Below are 19,383 nucleotides of genomic sequence, written 5' to 3' on the forward strand. Positions count from 1 at the left end.
ACAATATAAAAATACCATTTTATTAAATTATCTGAACTATGTTTTAAATTATTATTGGTAATTATAACAAATTTTATTTACTTTTCAAAGTTCATATTATTGTATTAATTTTATATCATGAGTTTAGTGAAAATTGAAGCTAGAAAGTTAATATAAACTAGCCGCCTCACTCACACAACTTTCATTTTATTTGGAAGAGTTACATCTAGAATAGTCATCTCTTTATTGATTAATATCCTATTAATTTACATTCAGAAAATGTTCTCCTCAAGTACTATGAAAATAAACTTTTAATTCATCTTTTGTGGATATGCTTTTCTGAAAGTAATTTTTTTTTCTCTGACTCTCTTATTGATGTAGCCATTATAGCAGGGGTCTCCAAACTACGGCCCCGCGGGCCGCATGCGGCCCCCTGAGGCCATTTATCCGGCCCCCACCACACTTCCGGAAGGGGTACCTCTTTCACTGGTGTTCAATATCTACATCCTGTGCTCCTGGAGTACTGTATGAGGCGGCAGCGGCGCAGCAAAGTGCGGAGGCGCTTACGTACAGTACTACTTCCGGTGACGCGAGATGCATGCATCACGGCTCCTGAAGCACGTCACATCACTTGTTACGGCTAGCAGTGACAAATATGGAACCAGGCATTGACCATCTCATTAGCCAAAAGCAGGCCCATAGTTCCCATTGAAATACTGGTCAGTTTGTTGATTTAAATTTACATGTTCTTTATTTTAAATATTGTATTTGTTCCTGTTTTGTTTTTTTATTTTAAAATAAGATATGTGCAGTGTGCATAGGGATTTGTTCATAGTTTATTTTATAGTCTGGCCCTCCAATGGTCTGAGGTACAGTGAACTTGGCCCCCTGTGTAAAAAGTTTGGGGACCCCTGCATTATAGGCTGTAGGATTTTTCTGGATGCTCTGAGAAACTTTTTACTTTTACCAATGAACTAAAGAATTTAGTTTAAAAAGCTTTTAGGCCTGACCTGTGGTGGCACAGTGGATAAAGCATTGACCTGGAACACTGGGGTCACCGGTTCAAAACCTCGGGCTTGCCTGGTCAAGGCACATACTAGAGTTGATGCTTCCTGCTCCTCTCTCCTTTCTCTCTCTCTCTCTCTTTCTCTCTCTCTCTCTCTCCCTCTCTCTCTCTCTCTCCTCTCTAAATAAATAAATAAATAAAAAATTAAAAAATAAATAAATAAAAAGCTTTTAGTTTTGCTGATGGACTTAAAACTTACAATTCTTTTTGAATGTCAAAATTTTAAATCTGACTTTATGATCAAGTGGTAAAATGTACAGATAAAATAATAAGAGATGATCTTAAACTAAATATACATAAGCAAGATATCAATTATTTCTGGCCATTAAATCATTCTTATTCTTACTCAATAAAAATCTCATGGCATTTGTTTTTTTTTCTAACGTACAATGGAAGAGCTTTTAAGTTTGACATTCTGGCCTAATTATTCAACTAGCTTATTTTCAGTTTTACTTAACCCCTTTTTAATCTACTGTGATTTCTTTTAAAAAATATAAAACTCCAAAAATTGCTAGAATAATATCAGATCATCCTTCTCAGATACACACACACACACACACACACACACACACACACACACACACACATTTTTTGTATTTTTCTGAAGCTGGAAACGGGGAGAGACAGTCAGACAGACTCTCACATGCGCCCACCAGGGGGCGATGCTCTGCCCACCAGGGGGCGATGCTCTGCCCCTCCGGGGCGTTGATCTGTCGCGACTAGAGCCACTCCAGCGCCTGGGGCAGAAGCCAAGGAGCCATTCCCAGCGCCCCGGGCCATCCTTGCTCCAATGGAGCCTCGCTGCGGGAGGGGAAGAGGGAGACAGAGAGGAAGGAGAGGGGGAGGGGTGAAGAAGCAGATGGGCGCTTCTGTGTGCCCTGGCCAGGAATTGAACCCGGGACTTCTGCACACCAGGCCGACACTCTACCACTGAGCCAACTGGCCAGGGCCTAATGATATTCTTTGTAACCAAATAGTTAAATAGTGAAAAACTGAATTGGGTAGTTTAACTTTACCTACTATATATAACATATTTACACAGAGTAGATACTGATTGAAACTAATCATTTATTTTTTATATGAAACAGTCCAAGGTAAGTGTGTCTGTCAAAGGTGAGGTTCTGCTTCAGCCACTCACTCAGGAACCCAAACTGGCCGAGTTGCTACTCAATATTGCTGTGACTTTTCTCACCCCAATCAGACAAAAGGGAAAGAGGCCCTTAATGAGAATATATGAGAGGTTTCAATAAGCCAGGCTTCAAGGTAAGGCACATTATTTCTATTCATATCACATACATGGCTCTCTGTAATTGCATGAGAATCTAGAACAGGGGTCGGAACCTATGGCTTGCAAGCCAGATGTGGCTCTTTTGATGGTTGCATCTGGCTCACAGACAAATCTTTAATAAAAAAAATAATGTTAAAAATATAAAACATTCTCATGTATTATAATCCATTAATTTCCTACTGCTCATGTTCATGATTGCAGGTGGCTGGAGCCAATCACAGCTGTCCTCTGGGACAACACCAAATTTTTATTGGATAATGCTTAACATACACGAGTAGTTGTATGGCTCTCACGGAATTACATTTTAATATATGTGGCATTCATGGCTCTCTCAGCCAAAAAGTTTCCTGACCACTGATCTAGAAGATATAGTATACCACTATACAGGTAGCCCAAAAAGAAGAGAAAATAAGAAGATATGTAACAGGGAAGAGTTCTTGCCACAAAACACTGAAAATAAAACATTCACATAGATATAAGTTAATCGACTGCTTCAGATTGCCTGGTACTATCCTGAATTTTACACTGAAATTTCCAATCCTGGGAATCTCCACAGTCTCAGGCCAACCAGGACAATCTGACATTAAAAATAGGAAATAGACATATTTTTAAATATGAAGGAAAATAATGTTTTAATTTGAATCAATTTTACCATTTGCAGAAAACTTTTAATAATGAGTTATAAAAGGTAAATAATCCTTTATATTTCTCATAATAAAACAGAGTATACAAACTGTAAATTTATATGACCTAAGAAAAAAAGAAAATTTCTTTAGACTAAGAAGTTACAGGTCTCAATATATGATATTTTAATTTTTTTTACACATTGATTATTATCACTTTTAACCTATAAAAATAGTCATAATTAACATTATATATGCACATATTATTTCACAAAGATATTTTATATAATTTTAATATTTTTGAACATGTACTCATTATTAAAAATTATTAAAATCTTTTGAGATTTAGGTCAGTGGGTTCAAAATAGTTGTATAGAAAGACTCTGAACTCATCTCCTCTCACAGTATATCAAATATATACTGACATAAGAAACAATTTCTTCTCAAGAACTGAGGGCTTATTAAATACATAAGAACAGGACCACATAGAGGAGGGTAGAAGAAATGTAGACATGGTATTCAGAGGACCCTCACCCTGATGGAACTACCTGAAGTAGACATGGAAAACACTAAGAAGTCACACAAGGAGACCTGGTTGATATAGGGCAGAAAAATAAAACAGAAATGTAAAGGTCATCTGGATTATACATTTAAAAAATCCATTTACTAACCCCAGGCAACTGACAAACTATTTGGAATCTACAGATCCCAAACATAAAACTTCAAATTGTTTTAAAGATTTAAATGTAAGACCTGAAACCAAAAAACTCCTAATAATAAACATAGGCAGTAATCTCTTGGGCAATATATTTTTTAGATATGTTTTCTTGGAAAAGAGAACAAAATAAAAAATAAACAAATTAGATTTTATCAGACTAAAAAGATTTTGCACAGTTAAGAAAACTATAAACAAAACAAACAAACAAAAAACTTCTTAAATGGCAGAATATATTTGCAAATGACATATCTAATAAAAGGTGAATATTCAAAATACATAAAATACTCATCATAAAAATAATCCAGTTCAAAACTAGCAGAAGACCCAAATAGACATTTTTACAAATAAGATATACAGTTGGCCCACCGACATATTTAAAAATATTCACCATCACTAACAATAAGGGAAGTGAAAATAAAAAGCACAGTGAGATATCACCTCACACCTGTCAGAATGACTATTATAAAAAAAACAACAACAAATCAACAAATAACAAGTGTTGGCAAGGATATGGAGAAATAAGAACCTCATGCACTGTTGGTGGTATTGTAAGCTAGCACAGTTACTATGGAAACTTTATAGTGGCTCCTTAAAAAAATAAAAATAGAACCATCGTATATAGAATTTTACAATAACATGTATGGGTGGTTATCTGAAGAAAATGAAAATGCTAATTCAAAGAGATATGTATACCTCTATGCTCATTGTGACATTATTTACAATAGCCAAGATATGGAAGCAATGTAAGAGTTCATTGATAAATATTGAATGTAGGAGATGAGGTATGTATATGTATATGTGTGTATACATATATATATATATATATATATATATCCATACACATATGTGTATATATAAGTACACATAGATATATGTATAAATAAACTATTGCTAAGCAAAATTGCCATTTTTTACTATATGGTTGGACTTGAGGCTGTTAAGCTAAGTGAAGTAAGTTAGAGAAAGAAAAATACTATTTAATTTCACTTATATTTGGAAACTAAAAATAAATAAATACTTATGCAAACAAAACAGAAACAAACTTATAGATACAGAGAACAAACTGATGATTATTGGAGTGAAAAGGGAGGGAGAAAGAGAAAAAAGAAGAATTAAGAAAAGCACAGTCCAGTTATAAAATTAGTCATTGGGAAGTAAAATACGTAAGGAATATAGTCAATAGTATTGAAATATGGTATTTTGCATCATGTATCTTTATTCCTTTTTATGAAACCTATTTGATTCATAATACTTTAAACATGTCATTGTTCCTATTCTTGCTGTCCATATCCTAAAATCGTTTTTGTTTTTTTTTAAGATTTCATTAATGATTTTACAGAGAGGATAGAGAGAATGAAAGGTGGGTGATGACGATAGTAGGAAGTATCAACCCATAGTAATAGTTGTTTCTCATATGTGCCTTGACCCAGTAAGCTTATGGGGTTTTTTTTGTTGTTTGTTTTTTACAGAGACAGAGAGAGAATCAGAGAGAGGGATAGATAGGGACAGACAAACAGGAACGGAGAGAGATGAGAAGCATCAATCATTAGTTTTTTGTTGTGACACCTTAGTTGTTCATTGATTGCTTTCTCATATGTGCCTTGACTGTGGGGCTACAGCAGACCGAGTAATCCCTTGCCTAAGCCAGCAACCTTGGGTCCAAACTGGTGAGCTTTGCTCAAACCAGATAAGCCCGAGCTCAAGCTGGCGACCTCTGTGTCCCGAATCTGAATCTGGGTCCTCTGCATCCCAGTCCGATGCTCTATCTACTGTGCCCCTGGCTGGTCAGGCAAGCCCATGGTTTTGAACCAGTGACCTCAGCATTCCAAGTCAAGCCATGTCCTATAATCTTATGTTGTCTTCTACATTACAGGGATCAGCATAGATCTGTTCTCTGTCTTGATTATGTACAGTAATGACATAAATTCTGTGCTCATCATCCCTTTTAGGTGTCAGTGATTAGATAATGGACTTTGTTTCAGTGTGAGTAAGAGAGGGGCTATGTGCTAAACACAAGAAGCATAAATAGCCCCTGATTATATGTTTTCAGTAATTTAAAAGAAAAAAACACACAAATCTAGGGGAGATAGAAGATATTTTTGCACAGAATTATACCAATAAGCTTTAATTAACACATAGTAAATGAACTCTTGCTGCTTATATATTCTAGTTTTAACTTTCTTCTCAGTGTGGCTGAAACTTTACCAGAAAAAAAAAGTATTATCGTCTGCCTTTGATTGTATAATTTTTTTTCTTTCAATAATTATACAGAAAGAGATATGGTAACAAATTATGTAAACTATTGTTTGTCCTAGTGAATCTAATTGAGTTAACTATCTTTAAATAAATAAATCTCTATCATCACTCATCTAGTATATTACAAATAAAAAGAGTTGTCTCTGAAAGAATATTATCACAAACATAATTAGGATTGCTCACCTTGCAACAGAAAATATAAGGATCATGCATTAAATCACTGTTTGCTTTCTCTGTTAATATTAAACTAGCATGTTTCACATGTATGGAAAATTGATGTAAGGTAGAGTCACCATGCTAGAAGATAAATGTCCTTCATTTAAGTAGTCCTTGAGGATACTCACAAGTCATCTCTATTAGTATCCATTGCTGTGCAAAAACATTGATCCAAATTTACCTGCTTAAAACAACACATTTATTTCCTCATAGTTTTTGTAGATTAAGAATATGAACACAGTTCTGTGCAAAGCTGCGATCAAGGTGTTATACAGGAGAAGTTTTCTATGAGACCTAATTTAGGAAAGATCAGCTTCCAAGTTCACTTAGGTTGCTGGCAAAATGTATTTTTTTTTTTAGGTATTAAAAAATATTTTGTTTTGTTTTTGCTTCCTTTGGATTAATGGATATTTTCAAGATCACCAATAGTTCTTTTTTTTTTTTTTTTTTTTTTGGTGTATGGATTTCCCAACATGGCTACTTGCTTTCTCAAAACAACCAAAAGAAAACAAGAGACTCTAGCAAGATGAGTGTCACAACCTTATATAATGTAATCCCATAATCATGTAGACATCAAGTACATCCTGTCACCTTTCCTGTATTATATTAATTAGAAGCAAATTATAGAACTCCCACACCCTTAAGAGAAGGAGATCACACAAGAGTGTGAACATTAGGAGTCATCATAATGGCAGCTATCTTTAAAGTCAGCTAGTAACATCAACAAGGCAAACTTCTGGTCAAATTTACACTCTAGTGAAGAAATGTCTAACTACACCTTTTGATACAATAACAAATTAAACCCTATTTTATAAAATACATTTATTTATTTATTTATTTATTTATTTATTTATTTATTATTTTACCAAAAGAGTGAGAGAGAGAGAGAGAGAGACGCATCAACTTCTAGTTGTGTCACTTTAGTTGTTCACTGATTGCTTTTCATACGCGCCTTACACAGGGGGCTTTAGTCAAGCCAGTGACCTTGGACTTCAAGCAAGCGACTTTCGGACACAAGCCAGCAACCATGGGGTCATGTCTACAATCCCACACTCAAGCCAGCAACCTCATGGTTTTGAATATGAGTTCTCAGAGTCCTAGATTGAATCTCTATTCACTGCCACACCCCTTGATCAGGCATTATTTAATTCTCAATATAAGCGAAACTCAAAAACTATTGCTACTCAATACTCTATATATTGAACTTTAATTAAATTTTATTCACACAGAGATAGAAGACATAAATAACAATCACATTAAAAACACCCATCAATCTATCTTTTGAATGTGAAAGTTAAGTAAATAGCAATACTTTTATTATAAAGCAGAAATCACTTGGATCACATAAGTAATCTCATATAACAATAGATATAAATAAGAAATTAATAGGGTGCTGGGTGAAAAGGTGAAGGGATTAAGCAAATAAACACAGAAACAGACAATAGTGTGGGTCTTGCAGAAGGGAAAAGGGGAGGAGGTGGGAAAGGGTGGAAGGGAGATGATGTTGATGAAGGGAGATCTGACTTGGGGTGGTGAGCACACAATGCAATATACAGATGATGTATTATAGAACTGGCACCTGAAACCTATACAAGTTTATTAATCAGTACTACCCCAATAAATTCAATAAAAATTTTAAAATGCAACTTACTGTTATAATAAAATATTCTAAAGCTTTGAATTTATTAGATTATCAAATCAATGACCAGTATAAATATTAATAAATCTTAATAAGTAAAGTATAAAGAAAATGTCTTCAAATCTGACTCAGAATTATGAACTCAAGGATCCTGTATAACAATAAACACATTTTTTTAGATTCTATTTATTCATTTTTAGAAAGAGAGAAGGGAGAGAGAGAGAGAGAAAGGGGGAAGAGAAAGAAGCATCAACTCCCATATGTGCCTTGACCAGAGAAGCACAGGTTTCAAACTGGCGACCTCAGTTTTTCAGATTAATGATTTATCTACTGCACCACACAGGTCAGGCCTATATTTTCTGGCATTTATTCAAAATACGTGTTTGGTTCAAAATATGACTTTGATCAGTTGAACTCTTAAATTTTAAATACTTCAAAAAAAGATCTATAATTTTATTCTTCTTTTAATAAACATTTCAAATCTCATCATATATCCAAATCTCCTCATTCTTAATTTCTCTGCCTTAGTTTCATCTCTAGCCTGTGCTATCAAAAATGTCTCCTACAATGTGTCTAAATTCTAGATTTTTCAGTTTGTTCTCTACAGAGAATGAAGAACAAAGTTGAAGGAATCAAGCTACTTAATATCAAACTATATTATAAGGTCATAGTATTCAAAACATCATGATACTGACTTAAAAACAGACATATCGATTAATTAAAGAGAATAGAGAGCCCACAAGTAAATCTATTGTTTTATGTTCTATCAATATTTGGCAAAGAGTACAAAAACATGTAATATGATAAAAACAGTTTGTTCAATAAATGGTATTGGAAAAATTGGACAGATAAATGCATAAAAATGAAACTAGACCATCTTCTTATACCATACACAAAAATAAACTCAAAATGGATTACAGACTTAAATATTAGACTCAAAACCATAAAAATCCAAGAAGAAAACATAAATGGTAAAATCATGGACATCTCTCACAGCGAATTTTTTTCTGTTATATCTCCTCAGGTAAGGGAAACAAAAGAAAAAATAAGCAAATGGAATTTTTTAAAAGGAATTTATATGTAAATAGTTTAATTTCATAATAAATTTTCTAATAATATAGAACATTTTTAATCTAATATTACACAGAATTGTTTTATGTTAGGGGAAAGTATCTTAATTTATATAATTACATGAGTAAAGTAGAATCCATAACAGAAATATGAGGGGAACAGACTTAAAGTACTATGTTTGATATTTTGCCACTGTTTGAGATTATCTGCATTAATATTACACTTCATTAACACAGACAATCAAGAATTGGCAGTATTGATTAGTTTTAATGCTAGGAAAGCAGAGAGGTAGACTACATTTTCATGAATAAAAATGGACTTATGACACACCATTAGGCAAGGGGGAAATGTGAAACTCATTTCAAAGCAAACATATTAGTATATAGTTTGATTGATGGAAAGCCTGTGTAAATGATTTCAGTATCATTGTTTTCAATATTTCACTTAAATAATAAAGCTACTGACCTTTGTAATTGATGATTTATCTCTAGATTTTTTTTTAAAGTAAGAGGGAAGAGTATTTATGAAATAAAACACCATGAGAATATGGAGCAACAAAGCATATATTCTTATCACTATAAAAAGGATAAATAAAATTACAATAAAAATTGAAAAGATACCATTTATTCTACTTTAAAGAAGCTGGCCTAATACATGCCATTATATTCCATAACACTTATTGATATCTATAAAAAGTACTATTGGGAATTAAGCATGCCATAGCCTGAAATAAAAAAATAATAATAATAATATAACAAAACATTATTTCTAAAATCAAATGAAGAGATGATGTAAATTAAATTTTCAAAGCAGGCTCAATCAATTTTAGACAATAAACATTTAATCTGTCAAGGGTTTAGGAATACAAGCTTTGGTAGATGAGTTACATAGGATAAAGTTTCATTTACAAGAAAGAGAAATTCTCCAATTCCCATCTTTGTAGTCATTGATCATGTTCTCTAGAAATGAATCTAGGGATTCCTTTAATCCCAGATCCATGGATAGTTATTGACTCTGAGATAGTAAATGAACACTAATTAGATAAGATTGCTCCTTGTGGTAAAATAATAGCTTGAGGGGGAAAAAGAATACTGTAATTGCTTCATTGAGGACCAGAAAGGGATATTACAATTCACATTATTTTGTACTCATGCTTTACAAAACCCTGATTGAGGAACTAATCAAGATGCACATGCATTTTCCTGGTTTTTCATGTATTAGGTAACTAATTAGTATAAATTACTTACGCTTTCTTTGTAAGAGTTGTTAGAGTTTATTTGTTTAGGAATTTGTTGTTGTTCACTGCTGCATCAGAAAATGTCTTAATGAAAGAATGAATGAATGAACGAATGATTCCTCACTCTGTAAGTCTGCATTATATATATGGAAAACAATGAAATGACAAAACATAAAATACTTCACAAGGTAAACTGGTAGAGCAGAATGAGACACATTTTCTTGCTTTCCAATGTACTATACAGAATCTTTCCTCCTCTATAGAGGTTTACCAAAACACCAATAAAGTAATTATCTTAGTCTATATGACAGTACGATTGGAGATTATGCCTATGCCTTGGTGGTAAACTTCAATTTTTCAAAAAATAAACAAAATAAAGTAAAAAAATGTAGATAAATTAACTTTACCAAATGGCACTGTAATGTTGAGAAATAACTTGGGTTTATATGTCTTCAAAAATAATTTTAAAAAGAAAAATAAATGAGTTTTATAAATAGATTAACCTAAATTTCTTACTCTCTATTTCCAAAATAATATAGGTATATTTTTGAAAATTTAGTAAGGATCATATCCAATTATGTTATCAGTATCTTTTATTGTTTCTGACATAGACAGGAATCTTTCCCAATTATTAATGACATATTTGACTAATTTTTTAGTGTCATTATTAACATTGAAAGTAAATTGGAGTGGAATTTGAATTTAAGCTCTACATACATTCTGGTACTGTCATACTGGAGTTCAGTTCCATATTCCTGTAAATCTCCTTCACTTGCAAAAAAACAAAGTCAAATGCTAAACAAAAGAAAAAGCCAAAAGTTTTCATTATTATCCTTTCAATCTCTGTTTCTTTTTCCTTCTCTTCAGTCTCCTGACATATTTTCCTACTTAAAACTGAACTGAAGTTATAATATATATATAATCATGTGGGTGGGGTTTAGAGAGAGCTCTAGGCTGTAACACTTCAACACATTTGCTCCAAAGTAAGGAGGGAATTCTCTCTCCTAGTACCCATATATTACATAAAAAAAAAGCTCTAGCCTGACCAGGCAGTGCCACAGTGGATAGAGCACCAGACTGGTATGCAGAGTACCTCGGTTCGAAACCCCAAGGTTGCCAGCTTAAGCATGGGCTCATCTGGTTTAAGCAAGGCTCACCAGCTTGAGCCCAAGGTTGCTGGCTTAAGCAAGGTCACTCAGTCTGCTGTATCCCCCAGTCAAGGCACATATGGGAAAGCAATCAATGAACAACTAAGGTGCTACAACAAAGAATTGATGCCTCTTACCTCTTTCCTTTCCTGTCTGTCCCTATCTGCCCCTCTTTCTGTCTCTCTCTCTGTCCCTGTCACAAAATAATAAATAAATAAAAAGAAAAAAGAAAAGTTCTAAGTCATTTTAGTTGGACTTCATGCTCATTCTTAGGCCAATATCTGTGTCTATGAGTTATACAAATGTCCAGGGTTGTATCACAAGCCCGTAACTGTGGTTGTATAACTTTAGTGTAACAAGAATAACACATCATGATGGGTAGATTATTATATACAAGAAGTGGTGTTGCTGCATATATAAGAGAAGAGAAATACCTAGAAACTTGAAAACAAACATCCATATGTCTTCAAAATTTATTGTTGTTTTTCTCTATTAGAAGTCTTAAACATTTGCAGTTGTGTAGACATAGATATTGCATAATTTAGAAAAGTAAATATAAGCAGTAGAGTACTATCAATAATGTACATCTTAATTAATTTAATACATTCCAGTGACTTAATTTGTTTTGTGTATTTGAGAATCCAGGAGGGCATTAAATGCATACTGTGTTCAATGTTCCTTTATACAAATAAAATAATAATAATAACTCTAATGTAATTCCTTAGTATTTATATTATTTTATACAAATTACTTAAACAAATCATAGATTTGTTATTAAGGTTGCATAAACAAATATAGGAAAAGTGTTTGAAAAATGTGGCTGGAGCATAGTAAGTACTTACTGAAGTTTAGTTATGATCATTATTATCACCATAATTATGCTTACTTTGATATGATTTAGTTATACGGCCTTGTTATCCTTGCCACATGGGACTGGAAACCAGAAGCCTGCTTATTATCTAAAGACTGCCATAGACAGATAAGAAATGTAATCCCTGTTGTACTATAGTGTCTAGCAGAGTGAATCTTCCCAACTATATGGTGACTGTCCAATAAGTTTTGTGTATATAATTCATATAGAGAATGCAGCAGAGTTAGAAACAATTATAAAATCAGATCCAGAAAGAAGCTGAAACACATATCAGAGAAATCAGGAGGTTAGAAAGAAATTAATACTTACTTTAGACAGATTACAAGAGATTACCATAACCAAGGATATTGTTAAGTCATCAATCAGTTCTATTACTTAATTCTGAATTGAATAATGTATATTATTACATTTTTCTTCCTGGCCCCAAACTTTTACATACTCACAGTTAATCATATACCTTGAAGGAAATAGATCTCTGTTTTCTAGCACACTAAAGAACCAAACTTAACATACATTATTTTATCTGTTCTCATAGTGATCATGATACAGACAAGTCTTGGAAGTGACCATGATATAGGCTAGTGCTGAGAATAAATACTGTAGTCACATATCCATACCCATGATATGCCAAGACTTTTATACTCCTTAGATGTCTACATTTTTCTGTCATGTCTGAAAAACAAGATCATTACATATCAGCATTTTCTATATCAATGAGTCATATATACAATTATACACATATTCTTGAGAAACTGCTAACTGTGAATTTTTTTTGAAATAAATAGGTGCAAAATATAAATATTTCACTTTAAATTGTTTATGTTACCTCTGAGATTGATTTTTCCCTACAGGAAAGATGAAGAAGTATTTAGAAACAATTATCTTGAATCCTAGTTATGGAATAGAAGAGACATGGCCTGGAGATTCTGGGAGCACTATCAAAAGCCAACTTTCCCTTGGTCATCCTGGTCAAGGTCCTCCTGCTGGACCATCCTAGAACCAACTTGGTTTATAATGAAACAGAGAGAACAAAATTTAGTTTGTATATACATCCGGTATTGTGAAAAGACAATGATACTTGATGACACAAAGCGGACTGTATTACTAATTATTTTATATATCTGAGAAAGTAATTTAATCTCCCTGGGTCTCAATTTCCAAACCTCTAATAAGATGTGGTTGTAAATGACTGTCTATGAATAAAATCTCCAGCTCTTCAAATCTATAAATTAGCTTGTCAAGCCACTGAAATGCCTAAATGCTGCTTACTATATTAATACACTGAATATAATTTATATCAGGCATTTGAGTAACTCAAGCAATTATGCTATGAATTTGTTGACTTTAAAAATTGATACATGCACTCAGCTAAAATGTTAATAGTTGAGTTACACATTTAATTATTGTTTAAAAGGGTCACAGTTTTGTCAAAATTGGCTATGTTTAATAATATACTGTATTAATAAAGTATGCAAATATGTAACTATTTACATGGTTCATGAATTTTTTTAATTAATTGTGAATTTGAAGTCCACATGCTTTTGTAACTTGAGACAAAAAGACCTCTTCTCTAGCCTGACCTGGCAGTGGCACAGTGGATAGAGCGTCGGACTGGGATACGGAGGACCCAGGTTCAAGACCCCGAGGTCGCCAGCTTGAGCGTGAGTTCATCTGGTTTGAGCAAAAATTCACTAGCTTGGATCCAAGGTAGCTGGCACAAGCAAGGGGTTACTCGGTCTGCTGAAGGCCCACGGTCAAGGCACATGCGAGGGAGCAATCAGTGAACAACTAAGGTGTTGCAATGTGCAACAAAAAACTAATGATTGATGCTTCTCATCTCTCTGTTCCTGTCTGTCTGTTCCTGTCTATCCCTCACTCTGACTCTCTCTCTGTCTCTGTAAAAAAAATAAAAAAAATTAAAAAACAGACCTCTTCTCTAGATCAGGTTGTAGTTTTTGTCTCCTTATTTGCTTTTCCCCACTGAATATTTAACTAGAAAAGTGTTTCTAGGTGAACTGTATAGTACAGAGTTTATTTCATATGATTTGGATTGCTGTGGTCTTTTATGGCTTGTGTAATATCATTGTGTAATGATAATAAAAGACTTAGGTTTAAATCTTAGATCTATGTTTAGTATTTTTTTCCATTTAATTGCAGGCTCTCTTTCTTACTATTCAAATTTACCGACTAAGACAAAAAATATGTATACTGGAAGAGGTATTTAAACTGAGACAGAAAACAAAGACAAGTTAGGGAAAGAAGGAAAGTGCAACTCTTTCAGCATTCCTTTATTTCCTTTCTTTACTTTAGAAACCTTTTTATTTCATGCTAACCTCCTTGGTGGTAAATTTGGAGATACTCTTCTCCTTCCTAGTACTCCTCTAGAACCATAATAATGCTTCAATTGCATTAACTACAAATTTATATTATATAGTAATTATATTTGCAAATATTCTCTAAACCAGATTATAAATTCTTTGAGGTCAAGAAATGGCTCTCAGCCTTCTTTGTATATCCCAGCACACTTCCTTAAAATAAGAACACAAAGAACATTTGTTGAATTACATGAAGCTGGAAATATCAAGGCTCAATTTTTTTTCTGTCTATCTCCAACTTTTTCTCAGAATATCTAATTCAGTTTAGAAATGAGGATATAGATAGACACCTATTTATCCAAGTAGCTGTATCATTTTGCATTCTTACTATCAATGTGTGAGAACTCCAGTTGGTCCACATACTTGCTAACATTTGCTTTGACCTTTTTAATTTTAATTTTTCTAACAAGTAGGTGTATTTTATTGAGGTTTTTAATCACATTTCTAATAAATGATATTAAGCAATAAATCCATAATTTAATTTTATTACCCTTTATTATTTATAGAATCTTAGGTTAGGTGAGACTATTTATAAAATTGATTATAATAATTCTTCTTATCCCTGTATGCTCTCTACTTTTTTTGCCATATTTAATTACCCTCACATTTGTGAGTGCAGTTTATTTCTTTACGCCTTGGATTTGGTCTTACTATGTGCCTTGCTTTAGGGGATATACCATTTGAAAATGGGACACAAATAAAATTGAAAAGCCATTAAAATGGAACAATAATCTCCACCTTAAAAATTCCAATGGCTATTTTTTGCCCTCAACCTATTGAGAAGTATTTGACATAAATCTTACACTTCTTTAAAGCACTTTCTCACTTTATACACATGCCTTCTAAAACACCATAATTGTTTAATTTTCTTGATATCTTCTGGTTCTTTTTTCTCCATATCTTATTTAAATAATCTGTTAATTTTGGAGAGAAACAAGATAAAGTCCTTGGATTTCTTTTCTTTTCTATTGACATTTGGGCACCTGGTGATCTAATTGAGTCTTATGGGTAGTAAAATACATGGTATGCTGATGAATACAAAATATTATATATATCTCCAATTCAGACTTCTATATTTGAGCTCTAGGTTCCTATCTTTTGCATACCTAACAACTCTATTTAAATGTCTTCTGATTTTGTTAAATTTAACATATGCAAATTGAGCTTTTAATCATTTATATCAAATAAAAACTTTCTCATCTTAAAGTCTTACAGTTCTAAATTACTGTTGTCAAATATCCTTGGAGTCACCTTTAATCACTCTCTTTCTTATGAATCATGTATCTGACTTCCCAACAAATTATTAGCTGTAACTTTAAAAAAAAGAATTTAAAACCCGAACACCTCTCAAAGACTATGAAAACAGAGCCAATCCAATGATTATCATTCTTATTTGAATTATTTCAATAATCTTCTAAGTCATCTCATTCTGTTTCATCTTTACCAGTCCATTTTTATCATAGCAGCAAAATTATCCTTTTAAATCATGAATTATATTATGTCATTTCTCTTTCCTAGTCCCCCATTACTTTTTCATTTGCCTACTATTCATCCCCTCATTTTCTCAGAGACTTATATGTGTGAAGAGACTATGTAGTGACCTTCATAGTATTCCTACAACATTTTGCAACATCATTATCTTTGAATTGGCTCTTACCTTTGGCTGGAACTTTTACCCTGTAACTTCATTGCTCATTCACTCAGGTTGTTCAATTTTATTCCATTATAGCTCTCCCAAAACAACCTATTTAGAAATAAACCTTATTCTGAAAATAGTCACTTTTCATTTTTCTGTTTCATTTTTCTCCTTACAGTACTTATCACTGTCTAACACAATACATGTATATAGTATATGTATACCCACACCCGCTTTGTATTAATTTTCTAAAATATCATCTCTATTATAGCAGGATATGTATGATTATCCATTTGTTCACTGCTCTATCTTAATATTCCAAGTGCCTGGAAAAATGGTAGACTCTCAGTAAATATGTCTTGAAAAACAATGCATTTATGAATCTAAGTTATATTATTATGGTTACTGTTGTCACTGATATAATAAGAAATCAATTTCTCTATGGCTTTAATTCCAATAAAGCAGATACTTTACATACAGAAGCATAATATGTTTCTTTGATTTTCTGAAAACCATTAAGTCTTTCAAGCAATACAGAGATGGGACATATCTCATAAAACTTACTGAGGCAATTTATTCCTCTAAAATTGTAGAAGAGAAAAAAAGTCAGGATATTAAAAATATTTCAACAAAATGAATACAAGTAAAAGAAGTACATTATTATATTCCATTTACTTTTGAAAATTAACACACTTCAGAGTTAAAATATTAAAATTAAATCACTAAACATATTATCCTAATAGTTGTTCCAACAAGTCAATATGTATATAGCACTATGTACTAAGTTGCTTCCATATATTTTAACAGGCATATTTCATGATGTGAAAGTTGTTATGAAGTGATATTGTATGAGTCTTAGTTGATCATAGATAGATAAACTGTAATAATAATTATAAACTGTAATAAGCTAAGATTTTATGTCTGGTATTGTTTATCTTAATGTGTGACCGTTCTACACCATCAATTTGGAACTAAAACCAAATATATTGTCCTACTACTTCCAAATTCAGTACATAGAAATCAATTAAACTTTGACTACCTTCCATGAAAATAATTTCTCTGTTTTGAAGTAATTATATAATAATAAAAAAACATTGGATTTAGAACATCCACATACATCTTTATAACTCAGAATAATTATTATGCATGTTTAATTTTAAAAATCTTTAAAGTACTTTAAATTATGTTTTCAAGTACAGAAAAAAATATGGATGAATCTGTAGTTTACCAGGAAAAACCTGCTTTTAAAGCAAAAATATCCAACCAAGATTAATCTCCCCAGTAGAGCTATCACTTAGAAATGAAGAGCAGATGAAGAGCTTTTCAGACTAGGAAAAGCTAAAGAGGTTTATCACCACCAAACCAGTATTACAAGAAATGTTAAAGAGTCTTTATTTAAGATGGGAGGGGTTTTAAGGGGTTGGTGAGGAATGTGGAGGGATTGAGTGGTGCATGTTGATAGCTGTGGGATGGTTGCAGGGATGTAGGGTTCAGCGTGGAGAGTCTAGTCCATGATGTTGTAGTGGCTATATGTCATGGCTACGTATAGTGTCAAACGGGTGTTAGATTTGTCAGTTTGATAACTTAGTGGCTTGTGTAATATCTGATAACTGGGTTGTGCACCTGAACTTGTACAGTGTCATATGTCAACTGTACTTAAACAATTAAAAAATATATAATGTAAGAAAAAACACTTGGGAACACTTCTATATACCCACTAGAAGGTCTAAAGCTAAAGAATATTATGTGCTATTAAGGTAAATTGATACTACTGCTTTACAAAACTTGTTCCATTTTCCTAAAGATAGTGTTCAATCTATACAAAAGAGGACTCCATGACAACAAGAACAGGCCGCATTTCTGCCCTCCTCAGGTTGTGCTTTCATCATGGATGTGTCTCACAGGTGATGATAAGTGAAAAGCATGAAAGGAAAAGATATCATTGATGTAATTAGATCATAATTAAAATAAACAAGCCAACCAGGTGTTAATCAAAGATTGAGTTTAAAGTAATTGGGCAAATATTCAACCACATATAAAGGCTCCTGGCTTCAGATATCTTAAGAAAGGTAGGACATTCAAATGCCCCATTGATAACAGTGAATAGCTTTTTGGGTCATGTCATGTGTTACACTGTGCTTATTAATACAACAGCAGGCACTTAGTGAGCATCTGTTGTAAACATTCATCTTGTCTTGGGTTATTAGAGGTATTCACATCACAGTCCCTCTCATGACAGAATTTCTAAGCTCCATAAATACTGTTTGAGAAATACTTCTCTTTTAAAATAATTTTATTTAATTTTTTATATACAGTACTCATGTAATGTTACATTGGTTTTGGGTAAACAACATAGTGATTAGACATTTATATAGCTTGGAAATTGATCACCCCAACACATCTGAGAAATATTCCTTAAATGCCCTATTTTTTTTCATTTTCAGTGCTACTGTTTTAGTTCAGATTCTTACCACTCCCTATCGATGCTTTCTTTTTTTTTTTTTTTGGTGTATATATACTGGTATATATAAAAATTTAAAAAGTGTATTTGACAAGTCACTATATACAAAATTTAAAAAAGGAAATTAATATGATTTTTAGTAGAGTAAGGTTTGAGTATATCATATTGCTGTTGATTTTCTTTTTAAAAAAATTATTTTATGTTTAGCAGTAAACTTAGAAATTGTCTTCTTGTTCTTTTTTTTATATAATTCTATCACTTCACACAAGTTAAAGTCTACTATGAGATATATTTAGATGTGGTTGGCTTGCCTGTTCATAAGATAAATGACTCATTTGAATATACTTCGTACACTTCTATTTCTATATTTCCTGTCATTTAAGGTTGTTTTAAATTAATCTGAAAACATTACATTATTGTGTCTTGCTGCCTTCTGAAATAATTCTTCAGTCTGACATTGTAGTTAACTAATTGCTTCTTAAGCTGTTTATTTTCTATTCACTCCAGTTTATCTGTTTCCTTCTTTTCTGCTTTTCCTTGGAGTATTCCATTATTTTTTATGATTCTATTTCCTTGTTGACTTATTAACTATAACTCTTTGTTTTGTCATCCAGTTTGTTAGTTACATTAGGGATTATACTATATATGTAACTCGTCGCAGTCTACCTTCACATGATATTATAGGACTTTAGGTATAAGAACCTTACAAAATAGTATGTTTCTGTGTCTCTTCTTCTAACCTTTAAGCTATTGTTGTCATGCCATTTACTTTTACATTTGTTATAAAGCCCTCAATGCA

The sequence above is a fragment of the Saccopteryx leptura genome, chromosome 2 (genome assembly GCF_036850995.1).
Source record: "Saccopteryx leptura isolate mSacLep1 chromosome 2, mSacLep1_pri_phased_curated, whole genome shotgun sequence".
Classification (NCBI taxonomy): Eukaryota; Metazoa; Chordata; class Mammalia; order Chiroptera; family Emballonuridae; genus Saccopteryx; species Saccopteryx leptura.